Source organism: Felis catus, chromosome B1 (genome assembly GCF_018350175.1).
Source record: "Felis catus isolate Fca126 chromosome B1, F.catus_Fca126_mat1.0, whole genome shotgun sequence".
Taxonomy (NCBI): domain Eukaryota; kingdom Metazoa; phylum Chordata; class Mammalia; order Carnivora; family Felidae; genus Felis; species Felis catus.
This window is the reverse complement of record NC_058371.1, coordinates 54,889,938-54,915,452: the sequence shown is the minus strand read 5'-3', so window position 1 is coordinate 54,915,452 and position 25,515 is coordinate 54,889,938. Positions and strand designations below refer to the sequence as shown.

At 44.0% G+C, this 25,515-nt stretch overlaps 1 long non-coding RNA gene across 2 annotated transcripts; it reads right to left on the bottom strand.

Moving 5' to 3' along the window:
- Window positions 1–8,852: 8,852 nt before the first annotated feature.
- LOC123384873 lies at window positions 8,853–23,567 on the bottom strand. 2 transcript variants are annotated; one of them, XR_006596581.1, is made up of 3 exons: window positions 22,353–23,567; window positions 13,906–15,606; window positions 8,853–8,939 (listed from the first exon to the last, which is right to left on the bottom strand). It is a non-coding gene; the product is annotated as an uncharacterized LOC123384873 (long non-coding RNA). The 2 variants fall into 2 exon arrangements; XR_006596582.1 differs by lacking the exon at window positions 22,353–23,567 and adding an exon at window positions 20,763–21,271.
- Between the last annotated feature and the right edge of the window lie 1,948 nt (window positions 23,568–25,515).

Sequence of the window (25,515 nt, the reverse complement as noted above, 5' to 3'; positions counted from 1 at the left end):
AGACATGTTCACCTATATTTTATCTTGATTGTATTTGATGTCCTTTATCGGTTGCATCTCCAGTACATTAACTTCAGAGGTATTATTTTTACGGGAACCTTTGTGATACTTCACGGCCAAACTTGACAACATTAGATTTCTTTTGCTTTTTTATTTTATATACATATATATCTTATATACATATAAAGATATTTGTGATTAAGAATTGGCCGACATGATTATAGAGACTGAGAACTCGCAAGATCTGTAGCCGGCAAGCTAAGGACCTGGGAGAACGATGCGCGAGACCCAAGATAAGCCAGTGTTTCCATTGGAGTCCAAAGGCAGGAGAAAATTGGTGTTCCAGCTGGAAGGCAGTCAGGCAAGGAAGCATTCCCTCTTACTGGTGGGATCAGCCTTTTCGTTTCTATTGCTCTTCAGTTGAGGAGATGAGACCCACACAGATTGTGGGGCGGGGGACAATTTGCTTCACTCAGTCTACTGATTAAAATGGGAATCGCATCGGGGCACCTGGGTGGCTAGTGGGTTAAGCATCCGACTTCAGCTCAGGTCATGATCTCACGGTTCATGGGTTCGAGTCCCGCATCGGGCTCTGTGCTGACAGCTCAGAGCCTGGAGCCCACGTCAGATTCTGTGTCTCCCTCTCTCTCTGCTCCTCCCTCACTTGCACTCTGTCTCTCTCTCTCTCTCAAAAATAAATAAAAAGCATTAAAAAAAAAACGGATTCTCATCCACAGACACACTCAGAATAATGTTGACCAAATGTCTGGGCTGCCTGTGGCCCAGTCGGGTTGACACATAAAATTAACCACCACACCCAGTGAGGTTCAATTGTATGATTAAATGATTGCTGGTAGATTTATATGTATATAATTATGCTTTTATTATAAGTTCAAGTGTTTGGCTATAGGACATTAAGGAGAAATCAGCCTTCACAGTGTTATCTACAAAACTGTTATTTGAATAAAAATGGAATATTAGCCACTGTTTAATTTATTCATCTATCAATCATGCATATGTATCTGTCTATCAATCAAACTTCATCTGAGTATCTACTATGCGCCCCACACCATGCCAGGCGAGGCATTCGGACACCAAAGGAAAGAAACCTGGTTCCTGCCAGCTAGGAACTCACTGGTAAGTGAGACAGCCAAATAAATAAATTAGGAAATAAAGTGAGTGATTTATTTTTTAAGTTGACACATTAGGTATCAGGTATACGATATAACGTATATACGTTATATGACATATAACATTAGGTTTCAGGTATACGATATAATGATTCGGTGTGTGAAATGATTCGTAATGATTCATAATGATTCGATGTATGTGTGAAACGAAGTATGGATGGTAGGATGACCACACATTCTACTAGCCTAGAGCAGCCCCTCCTTAACATCTGTCGTCGTGATAGACTTCATTAACAGCCCCGTTATTTGCAAAGGTGTCCTTGTTTGGGCAATAAAGGGTGCAGCCACCCAGCTATAGGTGGTATGAAAGAAGCTTCTATGGAATACAGTAGGGATGCCCGCGAAGGAGAGGCTGAGCTACCCATTGGAGGGAGGGGAAGGCGAGATCCCCACAGAGCCTGAGATTGAGCCTGAGAAACGAGGCTGGGTGTTTACAGGACAGAGGGAGTAAATGAAAGAAAGCACTGTGCGTAAGGGTCAGGAGGCAGGGACCAGTAGCCGGTGCAGGATAACTAAATATTTTGACGTCTCTGGGGGCAGCAGGAGCCAGGGGTTAGGAGGAGGTAGTAAGGCTGAGGGGTTCACGGTAGCTCAACCCTGAAGGTTCTCTGTATTACGCTGAGGAGTCTGAACACATCCTGTTGGTGATGATGACACGCTGGCGGGGTCGTGGCAATAATGGTTTAGGTTACATTTGCGATTTAGAAAAATAAACATGTCTGTGTAAAGTTGACTTTGAGTATTTATTAAATTGAGCCAACTTTTGAAAACTTAGGTAAATATTGGAATTAATGGCGTTATTATTTTCACCGTCACAATTTTAGAGCTTTTTATGAGATGATTATTAAGGTCTAGGCATTAGGCTAAACAGGTTACACATGTTGCCTCAGTTAATCCTCACAATAGCCTTTTGAGGGACGTGTTAGATCCCGTTCCCCACACTTGTGAGCTTTCCCCAGGGGGAAATCACGAAGCAATGCTCACCCTTTAGGACGACGGAAGCTACGGGGTGCCTGGGTGGCTCAGTTGGTTGAACTGACTTCGGCTTAAGTCATGATCTCAGGGCTCATGAGTTCAAGCCCCGCGTTGGGCTCTCTGCCGCCAGCATGGAGCCTGCTTCCAACCTTTGGCCTTCCTCTCCCTCTGCCCACCTGCACACTCTCTCTCTCTCTCTCTCTCTCCCTCTCAAAAAAACATATAGAAGCTGTTATTTCAGGTAAGCACATTTAATAACGTTCACAGAAAAGCTTTCATTTTCTCACTGATTATTAAGAAGCACCACAGGGGTCCAGAGGAACTAGAAGAAACAAGACTTTTCTTCGCTTCATGTCAGGCCTTTCTCAGTTATCACTTGACCATTGTCACCGACATTATGACATTCTTAGTTTGTTCCCTGAACTCACATGCTTCTTCAGGGTATTTTAAAAATTTTAGTATGTATGTATGTATGTATCATCTATTTATTTTTCAAAGTTTATTTTTCAGAGACGGAGCGAGTGTGTGCGTGCATGAGCATGGGGGAGGGGCAGAGAGAGAGAGAAGAGAGGCAGAGAATGTCAAGCAGTCGCCGCTCATCAGTGCAGAGCCTGATGCAGGGCTCAGACTCATGAACGGGGAGGTCATGACCTGAGACGAAATCAAGAGTGAGCCACCCAGGTGCCCCTATGTTTTTTTAATTTTAGATGAAACCACGGATAGGAAAGGCCATTTAATAATTCAAGATCCCACGGAGGAACGAGAAGATGGGAAGGAAACTTTCCTGTTTCTGGTTCAGTGAATATTTTTTTTTACCCTTTTGCTGAGAAAGCTCTAATTCACACCTTTATAAAGAACCCGACTTCCAGACCACACATGAGTTTCAGGCAATTATTTACTCAGCAGCTCACCGCACCAGGCTGTTCTCACACCTGAAGTTGCAAAAGGTGTGGACACGGAAGCCGGACCTGTACCCACCTGGCTCCGGGTGGGGGGCCCGCACAGACTAGGTTCAGCCACTCGCTGCTGACAGAATCCAAAAAGCGGAGAGATAGGTGTGACAAAACAAGAAAGGAAAGTATTTCAGCGAGGCCAACACTTGGAAGATGGTGGACTGGCGCCACAAAGACTGTCCCGAAAGTGCTGAAAATACTTGTAGGTTTATATAAGGAAAATGTGGCTGCTTGTAGTGGGCAGGAAAGGTCAGGTTGATCACGGCCTTGGGCTTTTAAGTCACACTGGTTCTGGCTGGCCCCAGTCCCTATTGCTCGAGGGGGTAGTTTTCCTTCCCATCACCTGGTGCTTTGCCCGCAGGGTCTTTGCCCCAATTAAGAGATAAGCTGGAAAGAACTTAATTAGGAAGTCCAGATTGCAGTGGAAATAGAGGTAGTCCTCCTGCAAACAGAGGAGAGGAACAGGCATTGAATTACAATTTTCATTCCTCTTGCTGAAGAGGCTTTGGCTGGAAGAGCCTCCCCAAGCCCCCACCTTTTACCTACTGTTTGTTTCAATAAACTTATTTGTGTGCAGCATGACCATTTTCAACTTCAAATTCCGATAGATGGGCAGACAATTTCTTCCCTCTGTTCCCGGTAAAATAAAGAATCCACAGACAAGGCATCACACAAAAATGCGCATCGAAGTCACAAATGATGGAAATTCTCATACAAGTGAAAACTTGGCGTGGGCTGTTATTGTGAAGGCCCCAAGTGACTGGATAGCCTTTAGAGAGCTGGAAGGAATGCAAGGATTGATGTGGGAAACAAAGGCAGAAGAAAAAAGTTACATTTCCTTACTACTCACAGCCCATTGACAAGTCCTTGAGACAGGCAGTGACCCTCCCCTAGGAACTCAGCTGCCTGGATGTTAATACTCTGCTAAGGGCAAAAGGCAACCTTAGCATAACATTATCCCGACCTCAAAGATCCTATAAATCTCCCTTAACGTATACAAATTCCTTTGGAGGGGTGCCTGGGTGGCTCAGTTGGTTAAGCATCTGACTCTTGATTTCAGCTCAGGTCATGATCTCAGGTCCATTAGATTGAGCCCCACCCCCCACCCCAAGTTGGGCTCTGCACTGACAGTGCAGAGCCTTCTTGGGATTCTCTCTCTCTCTCTCTCTGCCCATCCTCACCCACCCTGTCTCTCAAAATAAACATTTTTTAAAAATTTCTTTGGAAACTTCCTTTATCGCTATCCCCCAAGTTGTATGTTAGCAATCATCCTTCAAGCATATGGCCCACTGATACACATTTGAAGGGTCTCCTAACGACCGTTTTATTAAACAGTAATAAATGGCCTTTTCCTTACAACAGCTAGCCCACTTAAGGTCCTAGAAACCTTGCTTCCAAAATTTCTTAGAGACTTACTCTATCCCTAACCTGCTCCCAACTTGAAGGTCACAACCCCAATGCAGCTCTTTCTGCCCACGGGTTCTGCCCCCCTGCTTTAATAAAACCACCTCTTTGCACCAAAGAAGCCTCAAGAATTCTTTCTTGACCGTTTGCTCCAAAGCCCACCATTTCCACATCAAGGACGGCTTTTTCTATTAGACTGGAGATTCTAGGTACAAGAAATAATAGCTTAATGGTGCAGCTACAATTCTATTTCAAGCCATCATGCAGTCAGCTCAGGAACTTTCTTTGTCCCTCGTCACATGTGAACTCTGGGGTGGTTTACACAGAGCCAACGCGTTCCAGAGGCTCATGCAGTTACTGGGTCACATGGTAATTCTGTGTTCCATTTTTGAGGAACTGCTATAGTATTTCCACAGTGGCTGCATCATTTTACCTTCCCCCTGGCAATACCAAGAGCTCCAGCTTCTCAGTATTCTTGCCTACCAGTGAGTTTTTAAACGGGGCGCTCTTGGCACTTGGGTCAGCAGGATTGTCCCACTCTTTGCAGAAAGTTTAGCATCCCTGGCCCCACCCACTATTTGCACAGAGTGGGATAATGTTTCCCAGTTGTTGTGACAAACACCTACTCCTACCCCTCACTACACTTTCAAAGGTACCCTAAGGGGTGGAAGGAAGCTGTCCCCTGGAAACCCCTCATCTATGCCTTGAATGTTTTCTGATGCCTTAGGGTCTTGTCTCTGGAAATTCAAAGTCCTGAAAGAGGCTCTTATTCCTTTGTCTTGCTGTCACATCACTTCCTTGATTCAATAAGCAAAGAAAGGCCTAGTTTCATTGAATGGAGGGGACAGGAAGGGGAAAGGGAGGGAGGGGAGGCTATCCAGTCACTTGGGGCCCAGTCAATAATAGTCCACGCTAATTTTTCAAAATATGAACTCATCTTGTTTCCTTTCTTCTCTCGAGTAACTATGAGTTACTTTGTCATTTTTATTTTTGTGTCAGACAAATTTAGATTTTCGAAAAAGGCCTAGACTTGCGTACAACACATCCTTCAAAAAAGCATATGAACTATATTAACAAAATGAACACAGTGACGAATATCACTCCTGTCTCTAAAGGAAAAGCACGCTCCTGTGCGTCTCTGTTTGACCCTCACACCCTTTCACTTCTGACCCCAGCTGGGTGGGCTTTCCAGGTATCAAGCAATGTCGTGACACCATCTGGGTGTCTAGCTGGAGACAGCATCAAATCCCACAGGTAAAGGGCTCAGTCCCGCAAAACTGCTCCATCCCAGTTCCGATGCCTGTCGCAAGTCCGGGTTGTTGCCTGTGCTTCTGACCAGCTGGCTATAAATTGGTGGTGCCCATGACCATCCCCTCCTTGGGTTTGATTAATTTGCTGGAGTGGCTCACAGAACTCAGAGAAAGTTTATTTATGAGACTACCAGTTCATTATAAAAGAATAGAACTCAGGAACTTCCAGATGGAAGAGATGCATAAGGCAAGGTGTGGGGAAAGTGTGCAGAGTTTCCTTGCTCTCTCGGAACAAACCACTCTCCCCACACCTCCCCATGTCCAACTCAGCAGCTCTCCAAACCCCCTCCTTTTGGTTTTTATGGAGGCTCCACCACACAAGCGTAGTTGACTCAATCATCGACCAGCCACTGGTGATTGATTCAACTTCCAGCCCCAATTCCTTCCCCAGAGGTCGAGGGCCGGGACTGAAGTTTTCCTTGGCAACCAGCCCCCATCATAAGGCGGATAGAGTTGAAGAGATTAAATTTGTAACCAGAGACAACCCAGGTTGATGGGCAACTCAGTGTCTCTGAGTGGATGGACAACATGGAGAACTACATGAGCCTCTGGAATGCGTTTCCAAAGAAATTTTTTAAAAATGTTTATTTACTTATTTTGAGAGACAGGGTGGGTGAGGATGGGCAGAGAGAGAGAGAGAGAGAGAGAGAGAGAGAGAGAGAGAGAGGGAGAGAGGGAGAGAGGGAGAGAGAGAATCCCAAGAAGGCTCTGCACTGTCAATGCAGAGCCCAACTTGGGGTGAGGGGTGGGGCTCAATCTAATGGACCTGAGATCATGACCTGAGCTGAAATCAAGAGTCAGATGCTTAACCAACTGAGCCACCCAGGCACCCCTCCAAAGGAATTTATGTTAAAGGAGACTTACAGGATCCTTGAGGTCAGGATAATGTTATGCTAAGATTGCCTTTTGCCTTTAGCAGAGTATTAACATCCAGGCAGCTGAGTTCCTAGGGGAGGGTCACTGCCTGTCTCAAGGACTTGTCAATGGGCTGTGAGTAGTAAGGAAATGTAACTTTTTTCTTCTGCCTTTGTTTCCCACATCGATCCTTGCATTCCTTCCAGCTCTCTAAAGGCTATCCAGTCACTTGGGGCCTTCACAATAACAGCCCACTTGTATGAGAATTTCCATCATTTGTGACTTCGATGCGCATTTTTGTGTGATGCCTTGTCTGTGGATTCTTTATTTTACCGGGAACAGAGGGAAGAAATTGTTTGCCCATCTCTCGGAATTTGAAGTTGAAAATGGTCATACTGCACACAAGTAAGTTTATTGAAACAAACAGTAGGTAAAGGTGGGGGCTGGGGGAGGCTCTTCCAGCCAAAGCCTCTTCAGTAAGAGGAATGAAAATTGTAATTCAATGCCCATTACACTCTTATGTGCATACCTGTTGCTGCTTCCGCATAAGGACACCCTGCTGTGGTGAGCTGCTGAGTAAATAATTGCCTAAAACATATGTGTGGTCTGGAAGTTGAGCTCTGTATAAAGGTGTGACTTAGAACTTTTTCAGAAAAAGGGTAAAAAAATATTCACTGCACCAGAAACAGTCAAGTTTCCTTTCCATCTTCTCTTCCCTCTTAGGTAAATACTCTTATTCTGTCCTTCAAAGTACGTCTCCCCAAGGTGTTGAAGTGGGGATATATCAATATGGCACACACCTAGGGTGCCTGGGTGGCTCAGCTGGTTAAGCATCTGACTCTTGATTTCAGCTCAGGTCGTGATCTCACGGTTGTGGGATCAAGCCCCTTGTTGGGCTCTGCACTGAGCATGGAGCCCACTTGGGATTCTCCCCCCGCCCCACTGTCGCTCTCTCTCTCTCTCAAAATAAATTAACAACAAAAAAAATTAGAGCACAAATCTATGGACAGCTGGGACACCGTCCCCTTCCAAGGCCAGAGCAGCCCACGTAGAAGCAGTCGTCCATTGAAGGTGACCTTTTCTTTTCCTTTTTTTTTATTTTGAGAGAGGAAGAGACAGGGAGTGTGGAAGGGGCAGAGAGAGAAGGGAGGGAGAGAATCCCAAACAGAGAATCCCAAATCGAGCCCATGAACTGGGAGACCATGACCTGAGCCAAAATCAATAGCCGGGTGCCCAACCAATTGAGCCACCCAAGTGCCCCTGGAGGTGACTATTCTTCCCCGGTGGAGGAAGGAAGGTGAATTGAATTCATATGATTGAGTTCCCGGCCTGAGATATTCAGGACATGGTTTTGTTTTTGTTTTTCTGTAAAGGAATGACACTCAACCCTAGTGATTAGGTTTGGCTCCCCCAAACACCTGGATTTTAGTATCTGAAAAGTGAAGCTAATTAGAAAAATGTAATTCCTACTTAATATAGTTTTCATCTGCTGATACCAATGTAATATGTATTATGTAATACATAATATATATGTATGTGTATGTAATATATAATATGTATTCCCAGTGTTCATTTCAAGTTCTAAATAGAGTCCCAGGTAATAGGTGGCTCACACAGAGTCCCATCTCTCCATTTTACTAATTCTCCTGCAGATAAGTGCTCCCTGGGCTACTCAGGCAAATCTTTGTAATCCTGGGAATGAGGTCCTTAAGTAAGTAACCTCTTGCTGGAAAAAATACCACTCCTGGCCTTCAACACACTTCTGTCCTCTACTGAGCCCAGGTTTGGGCAGTTTCCAGTTTTCTTGTGTCTAGAGAATAGCTGGCTGTAAGACTTCTGAATTTTCTTATTTTCCTCACGTGTCTGCCGCGGAGCATCTCATGGTTTTAACGCTCCCTCTGGCTTGCTCTTGCTCTCTCTTTCCCATCTTACCCTGGGAATTGAAGTATGTGCTCTGCAGTCTCGGTAACGTTGGCTTTTAGTGAGGCCACAGCACAAAATAATAAATGACATTTTAAGCAATGTTTGAAGTGGGTGCGAGCCACGTCGTATGTTTCAAGACCGATATTCTTACAGAAGCCATTGTGGAAGATGACGAAAGGCAAATGAATCACAGATGAGGGTGAAACGAAACTAACGAAATAAAGAAAACGAACAGACACAGATTTTAGAAATGTGGTTTTTTTTATTCCTAATTAGGCTTGATACCACCATGTTTGGTTGCTGGTATTTTTTCACTCATGTCTTCTGACCTTTTGGAAAAAAGAAACAAAGGAGTTACTCAAAGGAGTTACTCCGAGGGACCCACGTTTCAATTTCAACGTGTGGCACAGTTAGTTCATGGTAAGAGTCTAGTGGCCATCATACCTCCTGTCGGTGCTTGGTTTCTTCGTACAGCGGGTGCTGCTGGGATTACATTTCATTGTTCATCGCAATACGACATTCACTTCCATAACCCTCTACATAGCTCCATTTCTGAACTGGGGCATGTAGTAATCGTACAATAAAATGAGTGAATAAAAGAACTACCGACACATGGCTCTGGGAACCCTCCAATACCCAATTTACTAGCCCAGATGTGCATGACTCTTGTAGACCAAAATGGTACCCCGAATGACAAAGATGTGAGCAGAGAATGAATTATTACCTAACTGATTAATACAGACATTGGTCTGTTTTCATAATTTTAGGTTGAAGAGACCCAGCTAGATGAAAGCTTTGGAAAGCTGAATATAATACTTTATAAAACCAAAGCACAACGAGTTGTTTTTGAAAAAACACCTGACTTTAGGGAGCTGAATTTTTCATGGTGCCAAAACACCACCCCCCTGATTGATCTACTAACTGACGAAGGGAAAATGCATCTTATTAGTGAAAAGAGCCATGTTTGCCATCACATTAACTCAAGGATCAAACTGGGTGTCAACAGCAGTGGGGCAGCAAGGCTTAATGTGCTGCTGATCTCACACAATATGAAGCAGATAGTCTCACTTCTTCTTCAAAATGTATACCCTAAATCTCATCAAGACTAGATCCAAGGGACAGACAGAAGATAGAGGAGTAGGTTTAAGCTCCATGAAAAAAGAATTGGGGGCCCTGGGTGGCTCAGTTGGTTAAGAATCTGACTCTTGATTTCAGCTCAGGTCATGATCTCACAGTTTGTCAGTTTGAGCCCTGTGTGGGGCTCTGTGCTGACGGTGTGGAGCCTGCCTGGGATTCTCTCTCTCCCTCTCTCTGCCCTTCTCCCCTTGCACTCTCTCTCAAAATAAATAACTAGGGCCCCTGGGTGGCTCCATCGGTTAAGCATCCAACTCCGGCTCATGTCATGATCTCACGGTCCGTGAGTTCGAGCCCCACATGGGGCTCTGTGCTGACAGCTCAGAGCCTGGAGCCTGCTTCAGATTCTGTGTCTCCCTCTCTCTCTGATCTTCCCCCGTTCATGCTCTGTCTCTCTCTGTCTCAAAAATAAATAAACATTAAAAAAATAAATAAAACATTTAAAAATTTTAAAAAAACAAAAATAAATAACTAAACTGTAACAAAAAAAAAAAGAAAAGAAAAAAAAGAAAGAAAAAGAAAAAAAAAAAAAGGAAAAGAAAAAAAGAATCAAAAGTCCAGAACTGGATGTTCTAGAAGACAATTGGCCTCAACTCTTCAAAAAGCCAACATGGCATATGGAAACTGTGTATGTATGACATTCTAGATTTTAAAAGACTAAAGGGGCACCTGGGCAGCTCAGTCAGTTTAACATCCAACTCTTGATTTAGGCTCAGGTCATGATCCCAGGGTCGTGGGATCGAGCCCTGTGCCAGGCTCCACACTGAGTGTGGAGCCTGCTTGCGATTCTTTCCCTCTCTCCCTCTGCCCCTCTCCCCACTTGAGCTCTCTCTCTCTCTCAAATAAAAATTAAAAATAAATAAATAAATAAAAATAAAAAGACTGAAGACATAATTGTTGTATGTGCTATTCAACTGGATTCTAAATTGGGAAAAAAAATCTATAAAACCAACATTATAATTTTTTTTAATTCTAACTCCAGTCAATCTTATAATTTAAATATGGACTGGGTATTACATGATACTAGGGAATTAGTATTAACTTATTAAGTGGGATAAATTATAATTTGGTTATGTAAAAGGATGTGCTCATTTTTTCGCAGATGTATACCTAAGTTCTTGGGGGTGATTAACTTTAAAATGGTCCAACAACAACAAAACATATGAGGCAGAGATAGCACAATGATAACTATTGATTATATTGGGTCATGGGTATCTATTGTACTATTTTTTTTTCTATTTCTCTGCATTTTTTTTAAATTTTTTAAAGTTTATTTATTTTTGACAGAGTGTGAGCATGAGCTGGGGAGGTGCAGAGAGAGAGAGGGAGACACAGAATCTGAAGTAGGCTCCAGGCTCCAAGCTGTAGGCACAGAGCCTGACGCGGGGCTCGAACTCACGAAATGTGGGATCATGACCTGGGCCGAATTCAGATGCTTAATTGACTGAGCCACCCAGGCACTCCTATTTCTCTGCATGTTTGAACATTCTTATGATAAAAAGAAAAACTTACTTTTATTAATAAAACTTTTTTTATTATAAAACTTACTTTTATTAATCTGAAAATTGGATGTTTCAAACTAGTTTCTCCCCATCTGTGGATCAGATACACCTGCCAAATTTACCAATAATAATAATAATAATAATGAAGTGGGGGTGCCCAGCTGACTCAGTTGATAGAACATGCTATTCTTGATCTCAGGGTCATGAGTTAAAGCCCCATGTTGTGCAAGGAGCCTACTTAAAAAAATAAATAAAAAAGGAACAAACAAAAAATAAAATTAAAATAAAGTAAATGAATATATAAATATTAATCACTTAAAAAAAATTTTAACTAGAACCTGTGGCCCTCACATGAAAAGTCATCTACTGGCAAGAACAATAACAAAAAGGCAACAATTTAAACTAAACCACATCACCTTCCCTTTAATTATCTTTATCTCATGAGGAAAAAACCCAGAAACTTGAAATGGCAATAGTGCCTGGTTTTTATGTAAGTTACAATCAATATAATTGATTATTTGCTGTTCTTCTTAACGAACGACTTTTAAGTAGATGGTTTGAAAGTGAAAACGATCTTGCTCATCACAAAGTATCAACTTTTCAGGATGAGTTAGTTGAAGCATAGACTACCTACCAGTAAAAAGAGAGTCAGACTTCAGGAAATGCCCATAATTTGTACATAATTGTGCCTGTTTGTACATTAATTACATAATTTGGTCCTCACAGATATTTTCACCAGCCCACTTTCCTATCTGGATGTATGTATAGAGTATGCTAATTCAATTAAATACTTATATTTTCCTACATACATTTGACTTAAATTATCCTGATCTGGTAATCAAATGGTGATTTATAAAATTGCTAAAATCCATTTCCTGTAATAATAAAGTGATTGTCGATTGGGTATAATGAAAATGGCACAGGACCGGTAGTTATAAGACATCCACGGTAGGCACACTCAAACGCTTGTATACTACATAAATATCTGCTTGACTTTGTGCAACTCTTTAATCTTCTTGGGCTTTAATTCCCTCATTTAAATATGCCATGGTTAGAATAAAGGCTCTTAACTTGGATTGGAAGGATCCATGGATCCCCTGAAACTAAAATATTGATGTATAGAAGCATGGAGAAGCATTAGTATAGAAGCATTTTTCTGAGGGGTATGGTAGGCTGGGTATATGAGTTTCGGCACCTCTCACTCAAAGGTATTTTCTATTTCCCTGACCACTGATCTTAGGAGGCCCCGTGACTCGCTCTGACCATCACAGAAGTGATGTTATGTGACTTCGGAGCCTTGATCTTGCAGCTTCTGCTTGGGTTGTCTTGCAATGCTGCCCTTACTATGCAAATCAGAGCCTGCTCTCCTGCTGGAGACACGTGGTTCAGCTGACAGCCAGCAACAACCGCCAAACGCGTGACTAAGGCAATCTGGGACCGTCTATCCTGAGTTAAGCCATACGTGACCGAAGCTACCTGAGTGATCCCGGACAAAACCAGCAGAACCACCCAGATGGACACAGAAACGAATTGTGTCTGAACAAATGAACAGTAGCTGTTTTAAGCCGTTAAGTTTTGGGATAGTGTGTTATACTATACTATCTAACCATTTCTAAAGTGCATTTATCTAATTCTCAAAGGTTGTAAACTTCTGAATTTGCATTATGTAAAATTTAATGATTCCTGGGGCACCTGGCTGGGTCAGTTGGAAAAACATGGGACTCTTATTCTTGGGGTCGTGAGTTCGAGCCCCACAATGGGTGTAAAGATGACTAAACAAACAAACAAACAAACAAATAAATTTTTATGTTTCCTGTCTCCAGTCTCTTCATGAACTATGTCACAGGTAGGATTTAACTTGGCAAATCTTACATTCAAACTGCATTTAAAAGTAAATTCTAGAATTTTTGAACTGAAGAACCAGCAGGTCTTTGAGTCTATAGTTCACGGTTCCTCTTTCATTCTCCCTAGTTTTTAAAGATTAAAGCAATTTCATTTGAAAATTCTACTAATGTTGTGGTCTGTTATTTCCAGTGCTTGAGCTTATTTAGGACAGCTAGCATTTGCTCAGTGATCTTATTTTTCAATTCCTTCTTACCAAACTTCCTCCCACGCTTTCTCATCTAAAGAATAAAATGGCGTCTGAGGGTGTGGCCACCTTGTATTTTCACCATTGACACAACCTCCACCTGAAGCGATCACAGCCCTGCAGGGATTCTACACGTTCCTGCATTTGTTTCAAACAGCCCTCTTCGTCATCTAGGATGTTAGCCTCCTTCTGGATTTAATCTTTCCGACTCTTTTCCTTTCTCACATATTCGTGACAGAGTTTTTATACCCATGCTTGTTTTTCTAGATCATCTTTCACAGTTTACATATACCGTCTAAAAATACATCCGCTTTCAGCAGACACCTTCCTGCAGGAACACGCTAAATCTTTCTGGCTACCTCCTTCCTTTTCCTTTTTCTTTTCTTCTTCTTCCTCCCCCTCCCCCCAACCCCGCCCACCGTCTATGACCATTTACAATAGTAGCATCCGAATTTTATTTTGAGGACTCTCCCCTGTTCTTTTTGGAATCTCAGATGGGAGGGCGGTGGGACGTGGGGATCAAAGTCCCGCTTTTATAATTTCCTGAGATATTTTAAAACTCCCACTAACCGAGTGTGTGTCTGGCAGTGACCACATCCCTCTGGAATTTTCTGATGGCCAGGTGGCCCTCTTCCAGGATTCCTGTCACTTCTGATTTTCCACACAGGGCCTCTGAGTCGGCCAGAATTAGAAGCAGGGTGTTAATCCTCATCACTTCCTCTGCCTTCTGAAAGATGAAATTATCGTGCAGGTTAGTGATTCTCAACCGGGCTGCACGTTCAGATCATTTGGGGGTACTTAAAAAAGAAGTCTGGGGACCTACCCTGAGAAATTCTGCTTTAACTAAATTAGAATGGGTGGAGCCTCCCTATCAAAAAAAACAATTTTAATTCTGGGATTATTCTAATGTGCAGCCAGGGCTGAGAACACTGAGTGAGGCAAATCATGGATTTATCAGATGTTGTGAGTTTAGAAATTGAGACATCTGGCAGATGCCTGGAGAGTGGAAGCCCCCATCATTAAGATTCTGGATGCTTCTCTAGTCCATTAAGTTTTAACACAGGCAATCTAGTTCTAGCGTGTCTAAACAGGATAATGACAACCAGAACCATGATATTACTTTCTGATTGTTGATATCAACCTCAACACAGCTCTAACATCTTTAACCAAGATGAGGCCACGGGCGCCTGGGTGGCTCAGTCGGTTGAGCGCCTGACTCTTGATTTCAGCTCAGGTCATGATCTTACAGTAGTGAGATCCAGCCCCAAGCTGGGACCCTGCACTGTGTGAGGACCTTGCTTGGGATTCTCTCTCTCTCTCTCTCTCTCTCTCTCTCTCTCTCAATTTCTGCCCCTCCCCCCATCTTGCACACACACTCTCTTAAAAAAAAACACATAAAATGAATAAAAATTAAAATTAAAAAAAAAAAAGACAAAACTAGACAGCAAAAGGTCCTTTGAAAAGTTCAGAAGACATTAGGGACATTAGCTTTTCTGAAATTCCAAATAAAGATGAACTACATTGCCCTCGATGGTTTCCCTTATTAGTTAAGGGAGTCATTTGACAAAGGAAGTATATTTAAAATGAGAAAATGAAGCCAAATGGTTTCTCCTTCTTTGGTCAGTTTTCAGGATGCCCATTCTCCACTCGTCAAAAGGCAATTGAGATGTCAAATATATTCGATCTTCGAAACTCTTACCACACATCACACGCACCACACATTTGGGCTTCTGAAAAAAATCTTAAACTCTCATTGGTAGTTATTATCAATGCAAAATGCAATTTTGCAAAATTGCAAAGGCAATTTTCCGTGAGGCGATGGTTCTTTCACCATAGAAACGGCCTTGCTTCTGGTTAGCGGCAGAGCCGATTTTAGGGGTCGTTCGCAGAGGTAGGCTGAATGTCAGCCAAAGTGGGGCCTCTGAGGGTGAGGGACACATCAACCCCGAAGCTGCAGGACTTGAATACGCATCTCTTCAAAGGGCCTACTGAGGCAGGGCTGTGTCTCAGCAACCACAGCCCAAGCTGGGAGCCGACGGGCGCGCTTGTGCAGCTTGGTGGGTAGGCCGCGTCCGGCACTGCAGGCATTCAGCCTCCTGGGAATTAGAGACGCCCCTGGGAGAACGCGAGGATGCGACTGTCCCGAATGTTCGCTTGGGGCATGAGAGGCATCCAGTGTCCCAAAGCGCTAGCTCTGGTCTGTTCTGAGTTAGCCGTGTAGAAACTGCTATCTGGGGACGGCGGAGGTCCAGAGGTGTGCTCTATAGCAATCTAGAAACAGAGAGACAACAGAAAGGATACACCACATTCTCATGTTGAAACACTGCGGCTGCTTTCAATCAAGCAGGCCCTCGCGGAATCACACGCATGCTGTCAATAATTCAGTTTTGCAAATGTCTGGCAATTCGCTTTCATCGGACAAACTCTCGATAACGTGTTTCTCCACGTTCTAAAGAAAGCACATGCAGAAAATGGTGTCGAGTGACACGAAAGGGCGTGCTTTGAAACCGTGGACACTTAGAAAACTAGTGTTGGTCCTCTCCCCGACTCTAATTCATGCCATCTTGCTTTGGGATTACGGGAGTTTAAAAACAATGCCTGAGACGATGGCGGAATGAAAGAGAACGTCTGCCAAAACAAGACGGAGCGAAGGGCACAGCGAACACAACCGATACGGGGTTTCCCAAAATTGGTAGGTTTAACCCAGGCTGAGAGTTACTTTAAGGTCTCTTTTCATCTTACTTAGCTGGACAGACCTATAAACACACAAATATTTCCTCATCCGCTGCCAAATACCAACACCGAAAACAATACACACTGCAAAAAGTGCAGCTTCGTGCAGGAGTGTTTACAGAAGCTTTAAAAATACTCAAGTTACATTCCTGCTCCTACAAAAGTTGTGCAATCGTCCTGAGCAACTCTGTCGGCTCTCCTCGAGAAAAGAGAAGATTCCCACTGCTTCACATTAAGGTCCACATATTAGCAGAGGAATTACTGGTTATGACTGATGGAAAACAGATCGAGTATTCTTTCGATTAAAAACAAGTACGTTCTTTTTAGAAACCGTTTGCCATAGGAAAGCGGGCACGTTCAGATCTCAGGTGCACATCACTCTTGCTTCTTCTCCCTCTTTCCTTGGAAATGCAGCACAAAGCACACTTAGTACCTCTCATGTTTTGGTTTTGCAAGCAATCCAATCTCCCGGTTTCATCCTAAACCAGTAGGCGACTTGGGTACAATCCAACCAGGATTGCCCAAATGACCAGGATCAAAAGAAGACATTCTACCTCTTCACTTGAATGGAGTCAGTGTGAATCAATTTAAAATGTCAAACTTGATTTCTATAAAACAGGCTTGAAAAGCAATACTGTTTGGTTAACAAAGAGGTTAATGAGGAAAATGTAATCCCCACTCGAATGCCATTGGAATGCAAAGCCACATTTATTTGCATGTGTGGTATCCGTAAAAGGTCCAAGGAATTTTGTTTTTGGTGTTTTGAATTGTTTATAATGTAGTCTCTTTTTATTCCATCGACTAACAATTCCCAGAAATGATGGAAATCAAAAGATGGAAAAATATAAATGCATTTGGGTTCTAAGAAAATTAACCAGTTGCAACATCAGCTCTTGCCACAGTTCATAAAGCAGGTGATTATGGAGACAATAAAGAAAAATGCTATTAAATCAGTAAAAAAAAAAAAAAAAAATCCCTCAAATCTTGCCAATTCTGTGATTGCGCCTAAAAGTCTGGCACTCCAAAACAGTCCATGCCAAAATTTGCAACAAAATTTCGCTAATAATAATTGTTATTTGCAAGCATATAGTGTAGATACGCCAGGCTGCAGGACATGAAACACACTGGATAATTTCTTTGACCTTTTTATGTTTTATTGTATCATTTACCAAAGTGTCAAATAAAACAAATCTATTATCTTAAAATCAACACTGGAAAGGTCACTGACTTTTCAATAGACCAGTTTTTCATCACACTTTCAGATTATTTTCTTGCACATTTCAGGGCTGGGATCTGCTTCATTAAGAAACTGGGTTTCAAAACAACCCCTTGTCCCTCAGGCCCAGCAGCCAGAGCAGAGCACTGTGCTGGGAGCTACAGGCCATCAATTAACAGTGGGCCAGGCCCTTGGAGCGAGGCACGTCTTGGCAGAAAGTCCGCCATATTAACGTTCAGGCCTTGGGTCTCATTTACTATAGAGTAACTTCCCGATTGCAGCTATGTGCTAATGCGTTACCTTTATTTAATAACCATTAGGATTACCATTGCCTAAACTTTTATTTCAATGCCTTGATCTGTCACATGAATGTCTCCCCCAGGCCTTCATAGATGCAAGAATAAAAATGAGACAAAAGTTAACATATTTATGGCCCCTCCTAGTATTTCTATTTCTGACAAAATCTTTTAGATGCATAGAGCAATATAATTCTACAAAGTCTCTTCTGAAACCTCTGTTTCCCTTGCCTAAAGTTTTCTGAGAGTAGGACCTCCTTTGGAGTAATGCCCTGCCCCCCTCTCGCCCCTGTGAACGTGGAGGGGCAACTTGATTGGTACATTTGGAAGAAGGACCTGGGCATGCCCAGTCCAGGCCTTTGGGACCAAACTCAGGCTAGGATGAGAGGTGTGATTCACTAGGCCTCTAGAATCTCAACCCCTTCACGGAAGTAAATTAACCAGTACAGAATTAATATAAAAACAGAAGTTTTAGCAACATGTCCATTCTGGATTCCTATAGCCCTGCTCCACACTCTTTACTCTGGGGCCCCCGCCTCTATCTGGAGCCACTAGATAGATGTATGTATCTGCATCATTGCTGAATGTGGTTAGAGGGACTGAGGACCAAAGACAGTCATTTCCACGCCTACTTCATTGACCAGGGCCAGTCTCGTGACCACAGCTGTGTGCCACAGAGTGGGGATGTGTGTGCCTCCTGCAGAGAGAGGTACCATGCATTTGTGAACAATGACACAGTTACCAGAGCAATCAACTCCTTCTGGATAGAAATTAGTTAAGTGATATATATTCGCTCTTGTCTCTGCTCAGGAAGAACTGATGAGTCACAGAATCAGCTCCTGAATAATATCTGCAGGTTCAGGGCCCTAAGGTGGGGTTTTAGGCAGCAAGGTGGACAGAGGGGACGGGCCCATTCTCTGTGCTGCAGCAGAAATTTGCAGTGTCCACTCAGCTCCCAGATCACACCGGGTGAAGCAGATTTGCCCAAGTAACTCAGCATTTACTCTCAGGTCGGAAACTGAAAACTCATTACCTTGCCTTCAACAGGTTACAACCTCATCATGGAGTGAATGCCCAGAAGTTAGAGCACAGTGCAGGACAGTACACCATCAAGCATCAAAATTGACTGGACAGAGTCACTGAGCCCTAGTATAAATTTTTCGCCTGAACTCTCCCAAAATTCCTGTCTTTCCTGCTTTGCTGTGAAAATCAGAACAGGAAGCAGCAGAAGTGAGGCTATGTTGTGAGAGAGGCAGAACAAGATGAGAGCCGTTCAGCACACTCCCCTCTTGATAGCAGGCAGGTTCCCTGGGATCAGGCTCACCACTCCCAAATGTCCCCCAGCTGAGGACAGTCATCTCACCACCCACAGGGTCTCTGCCACCGTCTGCCCACACTAATCCAGACCTCAGGTACAAAGCACCCACATAGCTTTGTTCCCTGGGTCAGTCAGGGTTTAACACAGGAAACAAAAGACACTCTAGATCTTTCAAACTCAGAGGGATTTAAAGAAGTTAATCAAGTGGAAGGGTTGGAGGAGTAGAGTCGGGGGCTGCCATCAGAGCCCCCCTCACCACAAAGCTGGTGACTAGACAGTGAACCTTGGAATGCAGCCACTGCCCATACTCGTGCCTTCCAGAGCCCTCTTAGGCACCCACAAAGCTAAAGGAAGGGAGTGTGCTCTTTTTTGCCTTTCGATCCTATGTGACTGCGTTTCATTCTCTGAACCTAGATTGTACCCTGAATCCTCGCTGCAAAGATGACTGGAGTGCTTTTATCTTTCCCCGTAAGTCACCTTCCTATTCCACACCCTTCTCAGAATTTTATGGAGCAAAACGGTTCTCAAGGTTGGTCCTGGGACAGCAGCAGCAGGATCGCTTGGGAACTTGTTAGGCAAATCCTCAAACCCCACCCCACACCTGGTAAGTCCAAAATAGGTGTGGAACTCTGCAAACTGTGGTTTAAAAAGCTCCCCAGGCAACTTGATGCACGCTAAAGTTTGAGAACAACTGCTATAGGGAATTAGATGTTTCTGGAACAACAAGACATGGAAAACAGTGCCCGGAGGATTACTAGGGGCGAAAACAGCATACATCTCAGCGCAGAGCTGTAGTCAAGCTAAATGGGGCCTGTGGTAGGTCCATCTCTCCCAAAGTCCAAAACAACATCTCTTCTCCCTGTGGCTGACCACATGATGGAGGAACCCAAAGCCATGACCAGATGAAGAGAGAAAGGGAAGGCCACACCCAAGTGGAGTCTCAGTGGAGTCTCAGCTCAGCTAACTAGTCCTAGTATTTGAAGTGAGACAGGGATGTCAACCCTTAAATGGTTGACATTAAGGGCTTAATGGTTTAATGGCTTAAACCAATTAAGGGTTGCCATCCTTTAGGGCAGGCTGTACCCAATAGGCCCACTTACCAGGAAATAGGAGAAAGAGCCAAAGGGAGCCATTACCTTTAAACACAAAATGACCTGGCCTCTAGTAAATATGGTTTAATCAGGGCCCTAAAACAGTAATAGTAGTATCTGCTCCTCTGCAACACTGGGACAGAGAGGAGGAGGGACAAAAGCATTCCTTACCCCCAACATCAATCACTGAGCTCCTAACTTGCTTCTCAGGGTTCAAGGTTATTCTACCTGCTCTTGTTAAGATAATGAGTCTCTTTGGGGACCCTGGATGGCTCAGTCGGTTGGGTGTCTGACTTCAGCTCAGGTCATGATCTCACGGTCTGTGAGTTCGAGCCCCGCGTCGGGCTCTGGGCTGATGGCTCGGAGCCTGGAGCCTGCTTCCGATTCTGTGTCTCCCTCTCTCTCTGCCCCTCCCCTGCTCATGCTCTGTCTCTCTCTGTCTCAAAAATAAATAAAAACATTTAAAAAATTAAAGGAAAAAAGATGAGCCTCTTTTCCAAAACACACGACTCCAGCCACCCCTCCCCCCACCCTTTGGGAGAGCGGGACCGTCCTCCCACACCTAGTTGGAATAAGCAGGCTTGTGCTTAGGTCTTTGCTTCAAGATCCTATGGTAACCTTCCTCCTGCTACCCTTCCTCTCTGAGGCCTGGGGCTCCACGTGATCCTTTCCTGCCTATCTTCTCCTTGGGGCCTGAAGCCTGCCTCCACCTCTTATCTGGTATAGTCTTCACAATCAGGAAAGAACTACGTTGAGGTTTTAAAAGTGGATACCTGGGGTGCCTGGCTGGCTTAGTCGGTAGAGCATGTGACTCTTGATCTGCCGGTTGTCCCAGACCGGTTGGGCTTAGAGATCACTTATAAAATAAAATTAAAAAAAAATTGTCTTAATTAAAAAAAACAAAAACTGAGCACCCACTCCCCAATCTTATTTGCACTGTGGGTCATGCTCAGTGTGGAATCTGCAAGCGTGATAAATACCCACTCTAGCTCAGTGTAGAGCATCAGCAGGGGCAGCAGGGGCTTTAGCTTTGCACCCCTCAGTCAAAAAGCATAGTACTGATGGGAACCTGCCTAGAGCAACAAGGATTTTTCAAAAACCACAACTTTCAAGCTCCTTTTTAATGTAGTCCACGATAAGAAATACATGTTACATTGTGACCCAATACATACATACAACACATAAATGGGGGGAAAAAGATTTATGAGAGAATATTTATTCTTACATACTTCTGATATTTTTTAGTCTTTCCCATTTCCTTAAAAAAAAAAAAAAAAAGTACCGACCAGGGGCGCCTGGGTGGCTCAGTCGGTTAAGCGTCTGACTTTGGCTCAGGTCATGATCTCTCGGTTTGCGGCTTTGAGCCCCGCGTTGGGCTCTGCGCTGACAGCTCAGAGCCTGGAGCCTGCTTCGGATTCTGTGTCTCCGGTCTCTTGGCTCTTCCATTGCTCAGGCTCTGTCTCTCAATAATAAATAAACGTTAAAAAAAATTAAAAAAAAAATACTGATCAAAATCCCACAGTGCTGATTTCATGAGTCACTAATGGTTGGCAACCTGCAGTATGAGAAACGCTGCTCTGAAGCGCACACTGTAATAAACACCACCAGCACCATATAAAAAGCAGCATTAATAGCACACTGTCATCATTACTAATGTTGTTGAGTGTTCTGTGTGTTTGTATGTATGTTACTGTCATTTCAATTAAAATCTTAAAATTGCTATAGGCCATGATACCAACTCTACTGTTAGTATTCCTGCGAATTGAAAAGGAGGAAAAAAAAAAACCTTTTATTGAGTTCATCTTGACTTCGAATTTGGTGATGATTTGCAACAGCAGCACTTGCGTATGGCTAAATTCTCGTTACCAGATTAGTAGTTATTTGCTAGCCTTCAACCAACATTTTTGTTCAGCGATGTTTGGTTTAGATCAAGTAAGTCGATATGCTTGTATAATGGAGTCTCTTCCTTCTTCCTGTTAAACGACAGTAGTTCAAAGACTGGAAACATTGCAAGAATAAAAATGGGGTTTGAAAACTAAAACGGGTGCCTTCCTTAATAGCTTCAGACCCTCCGCTGTCATACGAGGGAATCTTAGAGCCCTCCTTTCCCAGCTGGGAGGATTTCGACTTTTTTAAAAATTAACATGCACCTACTCTGTTACTTCGGAGTAGGTAGGCCACCACACACGACACCCAGAGACACGATCTTGCACCCCCCCCCCCCCCCCCCGCTACGCGCACACGGAGGGGCGCGAGCCCTCCCGGACGCACGCGTCATCTGCTGCACAGACCGATACAGGATGCTGGCAGATTGGAACCGGCCTTAACCTCTCCTCGCTCTCCTTCCCCAAATCAAAACCCACCGTAAACACCGCGTAGAGCCAGGAAACCTCATGGCTTTAATTATTTCCGTTCCCCGAGCTCCATGTGGCACACAGGACACCTCGTTTCCCTTTAGGCTTGCCGTCATCCTGCGAGGGGTGCGGAAGAAGAGAAAAGCACGTGTCCCTTGCCGCAGAGCCGAGGGCGCAGAGCGAAAGAGCGGGCCTGAGGTGGTGCCCTTCTTCCAACTCTCCTCCCCCCCTGCGCGCGGCTGGAAGATCCTCCAGCTCTAGCAGGGGTTGAGAGTTGGCGCCACCTGGCTTTTTAAAGAAGAACGGGATCGGGAGGTGGATGAGGTTGAGGATGACCCAGCGCCCTCCTCTCCAGCGCGCGCATGAGCGGCGTTTAGAAAAGCCGTGGTGCGCCTTCCACTTCAAAGCTCCCAGGGCAGCCGGGCAGCTGGCAGCTGCGCGCTACGGAAGGAGAGGCAATTACCCTGCCGGGAACTAAAAAAAAAAAAAAAAAGGGAACTGATGTTGGAATAGCGGATTCCACATTTAAGGCAGGCCCAATGTGCAGAAATAATTGTGGCAATTCAAAGCGTTACACATAAGCACCGATCAGTTTACACATTGGTCAGCTCTGGCTCGTTTGTATCAATCACTCTGTGCAAACTTCCTACACTGGCGCGTGGAAAAAGAAAGAAGACGGGAGAGAGGGCATCCTCGGGTTCTGATCTCCACTCGGTTGCAACATTGGAAAGGAGGCATTTTGTGAAACAAATCTGTGCCTCGGTTTGTTCACATGCAAAATGGGGGAAACAATGCCTTCAATAACTGCTCCAAGTGACCCATGTAAAAAAGAAAAAGAAAGAAGGAAGGAAGGAAGGAAAGAAGAAAGAGAAAGAAAGAAAGAAAGAAAGAAAGAAAGAAAGAAAGAAAGAAAGAAAGAGAAAGAAAGAAAAAAGAAAAGAAAACCTTTCCCTTTGGAGGGAAAGTGTTTCAGTGTTATTTTAGTAGGAAGGTACAATAATAGGCATAGTGAAAATAGTAATGGGCTGTTATTACCCATTCAGTGCTCTATAAATATGCACTAAGTTTGTATTTGTGTGTTTGGATATAATGAAATCACAGAATGACTGCTATTTGGAGAATACTGCTGCAAAATGTTTTTTTTTTTTTAATTTTTTTTTCAATGTTTATTTATTTTTGGGACAGAGAGAGACAGAGCATGAACAGGGGAGGGGCAGAGAGAGAGAGAGACACAGAATCGGAAACAGGCTCCAGGCTCCGAGCCATCAGCCCAGAGCCTGACGCGGGGCTCAAACTCACGGACCGCGAGATCATGACCTGGCTGAAGTCGGACGCTTAACCGACTGCGCCACCCAGGCGCCCCTGCTGCAAAATGTTTTATCTATAACCTAGACTAGTTATCAAAAGTATTCATCTTCCTATTATTCATCATGACTTTAAAGGGTGGGATCTAGAGAAAGGTATGTCTGGAAACTGCTTTTCCACGTAACCATGCAGGTGCACAAACACAGACACACGGATGCATATAATAGGTACATATTAAGTGCATGTATGAAAATGTGTACATGTATGGGAAGGGTGGGTCTGTACTTACTATAACAATGACTGAGGTACAGTGCTACACAGTTTACAGAAGACTTGCATTCACTTTTCATTTAATCTTGACAATATTAGGGGGTACCGTTAGTCCCCACCTTACGGACGAGAAGACTGAGGCTCCGAAAGATAACTTTCCCCCAAAATTTGATGATGATATGAAGCTATAGAACCAGTCATTTATTCTAATTCTGGGCCCTTCCTATATTCGGCAAATATGTGGCGAACACCTACCGTGTTCTTATGGCCACAAAGATTCAAGATTTATTCCACTGCCCTCAAGGAATTCACACCCAGTGGAGAAGAGAAATTGCAATCTTGTAGGATAAAAACTCTGTAGTCAGCCTGAGGCTTGGTGAAGGCTTCCAAGAAGAGAACAGCCAGGCGGAATCTTGAAGGACAAGCTGCAGGAGTCTAATGAAGGAGGGAGCTGTGTACCAGCCAGAAAGGCAATGCGTGCAAAGACACAAAGGCAACAGAAACTCGGTGTAGTTCAAGAGAGCTAGGGCTTAGCATGTGTGATGGGAAAGTGGGGGCGGGGGGGGGGGAGAAAGGAGAGGATAAAGAGCGCCCTATACTCGGCATTTGGATTTTCCTGATGTCTCTAGGGAATGAAGAAAAGATTTTTTTTTTAATTTTTTTTTCAACGTTTATTTATTTTTGGGACAGAGAGAGACAGAGCATGAACGGGGGAGGGTCAGAGACAGAGGGAGACACAGAATCGGAAACAGGCTCCAGGCTCTGAGCCATCAGCCCAGAGCCTGACGCGGGGCTCGAACTCCCGGACTGCGAGATCGTGACCTGGCTGAAGTCGGACGCTTAACTGACTGCGCCACCCAGGCGCCCCAAGAAAAGATTTAAAGTAGGGAAATGACACGATCAAATTGCATCACACAAAGATCACTCCAGCTGCTGTGAGGACAGAATGGAGAATGCCCTGGCAGAGGAGAAATGATGTAATGATGCAGACAAAATTTAATATTTGTCATTACTAAGGCAGGAGGTTGTTGCGGGTGGATCTGAGAGATATTTAGGAGGAACTGGTAATAGCCAAGGAGCTGGCCTAATTGGTGGTAGAGCCACTCATAGTGTACAACAGGGACTAGAAATCCAATCTATTTTCAGCAGAGTGGGTTCTACGAATCTAGGTCCACCTGCACGTAAGTGACCTCCAGTAGGGGAGCTGGCTATTCAGGTCTAGTGTTCCAAGAAAAGGTCTGAATTGTAGAGAAATATGTCATTAACCTCAAAGGAAATCATAGAACGGTTAATAATAATTGCGACCATGCACTGAGTACTTGCTATGTATCTGGCACTGTGAAAAGCACTTTCAGTAGATTTTCTCATTTAATCCTCATAACAACCGAAGGAAGGAAGTATGACGATTAAGTAGTGCTTAGGGAGTGGCTTTCATGTACGGAAAGGTCCAAAAGAGGATCCTGAGGCTGATGTTTAAGAGGAATGGCAGGAGACCACTTTCTACTATACACAAGAGGCAACAGATCTAGCTCCAGTTGGCGGAATTTTCAGTTCCATCCTTTCTCTGCATGCCTAGGACAACATCCTGGATTGGCTG